Source organism: Chrysochloris asiatica, unplaced genomic scaffold (genome assembly GCF_000296735.1).
Source record: "Chrysochloris asiatica unplaced genomic scaffold, ChrAsi1.0 scaffold00020, whole genome shotgun sequence".
NCBI lineage: Eukaryota > Metazoa > Chordata > Mammalia > Afrosoricida > Chrysochloridae > Chrysochloris > Chrysochloris asiatica.
Window position 1 is genome coordinate 26,574,740 of NW_006408538.1, and position 4,687 is coordinate 26,579,426.

A 4,687-nucleotide genomic window follows, 5' to 3' on the forward strand; every position below is an offset into this window, starting at 1 on the left:
ACAACAACAACAACAACAATCACAGCTGTGAAGATTGGAATCATTGGTGGAACAAGCATAAATGATCCAGAAATTTTAGAAGGAAGAACTAAAAAATCTATGGCTACTCCATTTGACAAGCCTTAATTTTGCGGAAGATGAAAAAATGTGGATTGTATTCTTTTTGCCAGGCTTGGGAGGCAGCACACCTTGACGCCTTCAAAAGTCAACTAGCAGGCGAACACGTGGGCTCCGAAGGACCAGGGTTGTATACATATAATCGTGACCACAGCAGGTGGCTCCCTGACGAAGGAGGTTCAGCACAGGGACATCGTAATCGTTGACCTGTTCACAGGACCTAGGTAAGGCCTCAGACCTTCTATGATGGGAGTCGTTCGTGTATCATAGTCCAACGGCTTAGCTATTCTGCCCCCAGATGAGAGAGGCCCTCATAGAGACTTCTAAGAAGCTAAGACTCCGGCGTCACTTGAAGGGGACAATGACCACAATCGAGGGGCCTCCGTTTAGCTCCCGAGCAGAAAGCTTCATGTTCCGTACCTGGGGGACAGATGTTACCAACATGACCACAGTTCCAGAGATGGTTCTTGCTGAAGAGGCTGGAATTTGTTACGCAAATATCGCCATGGCAACACATTATGAGTTCGGGAAAGAACACGAGGAAGCGATTTCAGTGGGCAAGTCTTAAAGACCCTAAAAGAAAATGCCCAATAAAGCCCAAAGTTTGCTTCTCACCACCATACCTCAGATAGGGTCCATGGAACGGTCTGAAACCCTCCATAATTTGAAGAATATGGCCCAGTTTTCAGTTTTATTACCAAGACACTAAAATAACGTGGCTGCCCAGCCAAAAAGAAAACTTGTAGTGACTTTGGGAATTCCTGCTGAACTTAGAAGAATGTGGAAAATAACATACAGCTTCTCTGCATAAGAAGAATGTAAGAAGAAGGACAAGAAACTGCACGTGTTAAATAAACGTTCCTTTTACAATACAGGCTGTTTCAAAGAAAACGAGAGAAGTAAATAACCAGTAAACATGCAGAAAATCACCTTAACATTTTAGAAAAAAGACAAGGAGCTACAGACTCCCCTCCCCCTGTTAGATTAGCAAGATAAAGGGGAGTGAGCACATACACTTTATAGGAATATAAAGAAGAAATGGGACTCTTGGGCTGTTTATTGATGTGGCTGTAAATTGGTACAATCTTTCTGGAGAGCAGTATAAAATACATCTAGAGACTTTTAAAAATGTATTTTTACCAACTTTTTGAGTTGGTTACTCATAAAAATTTAGCTTTTCAAAATTATCAGAGCTACACCAAAGAAATGTGTATAAAGGATGCCTAATATAGTGTTCATTATACTAGCAAAAAATAAAAACAATCTGAATATTCAACAATTGAAGGTAAATTATAAGTTGGCTATAATTAGACTTGGAAGCCACCAGTTGAAGATCATATTTCCACATAATATTTAATGTCTTACAGAAATAGTTGCTTTATTAATAGGAAGTGAAAAAGGACATGTAAGCATTTAGATTGTTAACTTTATGTAACCACACAAAGAGTCTAGCAAGAAATACATATACTCTTTTATCCTATTTGGAGGTGGGATACTGGATAGCTTTAATTTTCTTTATATTTTTCTGTACCTTCACATTTTTCTACAATGAATGTAACCAAATAGTAAAGTTGTTTTTATAATTAAATGGACTTAGAAAGATCCAGTTCTTTAAGACACATTGTGTGGTAACGACAGATTAAAAGGATCATACTAAGACAAGCTCTGTTTAAGGAAGCTACATCTTTATCCCATTGATAAAGAGGCTTGTTAATGGTTACACAGAGTGACTCTTGGATTTGCCTTGACTTCCTGAGAAATACTAAGTTTTCAATACTGAGTTAGTCTAAAAGCTAAACTATGCATAGTATAGTGTGTCCAGTATTTTTTAAATTAATATTGTACTTTTTCTCCTCCTTTTATGAGATGGTGAATAAAGTGATATTAGGTGTTGGTTTTTGTTTTTTAATAAAGCAAAAGGAAGAAGAAGCTTACTTTTCTTCTCTCTGTTTATTACTGTTAATTTTATTTTAAAAAAAATTTGGTTTTGTTCTGGAAAGGTATCTCTTACAAAGAGGCAGCCCCCCATTAAGAGTTCTGCCTTTCTTTCCACTGGTCCATTACAGGATACTTGAATGATGTATCTTTTGTCTATTTAAAGACTCTATAAAGTCAATGAATTTATGTCTCTGAGATTGCACTGAAGATCATAAGCTGCTAATTGTTAATAATAAAATAAACAAGTCACCTTCCTGCTTTCAAAAAAACAAACCACACCATTTCATCAAGAAATTTCCCACAGCCAGGGAAAAAATTTTGCAATGACATATCACACATGGGACTAAACTCTAATATTTAAGGAAACTACAACACCTCTATAAGAAAAAGACAAATAACCCAGCTAAAAAATGGGCACAGGACATGAACAGACACACTTCACTAAAAAAGACATTCAGGTAGCCAACAAACATATAAAGAAATGTTCACAACCATTAGTCATTGGAGAGATGCAAAACAAAATAATGACAAAGTATCAACTCACACCAAAGAAACAGACAAGTTAAAATCAAAAACAGAAACAACAAATTCTGGCAACAGTGTGGAGAGACTGGGATCCTCCTACATTGCTGGTGGGAATGCAAAATGGTTCAACTACGCTGGAAAACAGTATGGCACTCCCTCAGAAGGCTGGAAATAGAAATAATACCTTATGATCCAGCAAATTCTCAACTTGGTATACATCCACAAGAAATATGAGAAGAACGTGAGTAGCTGTGTGCACACCAATGTTCACTGCAGCTCTATTCACAATAGCAAAAAGATGGAGACAGCCTAAGTGCCCATCAATTGAAGAATAGATAAACGAACTTTGGTACGTACATACAATGGAATACTATACTTACTTGAAGAACAATAACTTGGATGAACCTTAAGGACATAATACTGAGTGAAATGAGTCAGGCACAAAAGGATAAATATTGCATAAGACCATTATTGTAAATGTTTAAGAAAAGATTTCCATACTAAAAGAATACCGGGGATGGGAAGGAGGGGACAGTAACACACTGGTTAGGGGATAGACAACACATGATAGCTCAGGTGACGGGGATGGTAATAAAAAGGAGGGGAAGGGAAATTTACTGGAAGGTGGAGTGGAGTAGATGTGACTGGGGAAGACTTAGGGAAGTATGCTTTGGCTAAAGAGGACAAAGGTAGATTGTGATGTATGCACAGCCTAGGAACAACAGAGTTCTATGATATAGGGATCAAGATATAGTCTCAATGGATAAAAAGATGGCAAGCAATGTTAAGGGGTGTGATTGTCTTGTGGATATTGGGTTCCCCTGCTTACTGGTGTACTATAGACATTTAAGTGGGATAGAAAGGAATAATGGGAAATACGATTACAGAAAGCTTGTAAGCCCATCTTCAGCCTGTAACTGATTGGATTATCTAAAAGGGTTCCAGAATGTGCCCAGGGAAATAGGCTTCTTTTAAAACCTTTGTGGAGTATGGAGCCTTAGGTGGAATCCTGAGCCCCACCCAGATCTTCAGAGGTGATACAGTCCCACTGAAAAAGACATACAGACCAAACCAAAATGGCTAGAGGAACAGAAGATACTTCTTGAAAGAAAGACCAGCAGGGCTGGGGGGAGGGGGGGAGGGGGTGTCAGGAACACAGAGTGTTGGGCTGTGACAGTATCAAGGAAGTAGTTTGCCTTGGAGTCATCAAGGCAAGAAAAGGCTGCCCATCAGGGTAAACCTCTTTCTAAGAGGAATGAGCAGTAGCTACATTGCAGAGTAGTCCAACATGTCTATATATAGGGTCCTAGCTATCTGTCCATATAATGAGTCCATCATGTCCATAAAATGAGAACTAGCTACATGGTAGACAAGTCCAATATGTTCATATACAGAGAGATACCTACTTGGCAGATCAGTCCAACATATCCATGTACAGAGAGATAGCTATATGGCAGACGAGTCCAAAAGGTCCATATACAGAGAGCTAGCTACACGAGCACTTTGTATGCTTGATGATGACCGCCCTGGTCTACTTGTGAGTAGACGTGAGGGAAATGCAGTAACAAAGACCTGGACTGAGTTTGGCCATGTTCCATAGACACCCGATGACTTTGAGATGAGAAAGAGAAGCAGAAGGGCTGGTTGGTTTGAAGTTCAGGGAGACATGTGAACTCCCGAGCCCAAGAACACTGACTGACCTAGCCACTAAGGGCTAGATTTAAGAGTGAAGTACCCAGCTGGTCTGAAGTCTGGGGAGACCTGTGAGAACTCTCAAACTTGCAGATAGTATCCATTTGACCTAGCTTGAATGGATTGATGACCAGAACTCGAACAGATGAAGATAAAGAAGTTTGATACATGGAACAAGTGTAAATTTCTACAATTTGATGAACTAGACCTTTTCTTATGAATGTAGTTGCCCAAAATTCCAACCAAAATGGAAGGATTCTTCATATCAAAGATAAAGCTTGCCTCTTCAGTACACTGGACTGATAGAGACGGGCAACTTAGACATTGGCTACCTAAAATGAGGGGGCAATAAAGGCATGAAGTGATTGGCTTACAAGGTTTCAAGAGGAAGTTTAGTTTAAGAGTATGGGGGCAA

General features: G+C 39.3%; 1 pseudogene; it reads left to right on the plus strand.

Annotated features, from left to right (window-relative positions):
- Positions 1 to 826, plus strand: part of LOC102810675 — a 17,568-nt pseudogene extending 16,742 nt beyond the window's left edge.
- Positions 827 to 4,687: the final 3,861 nt, after the last annotated feature.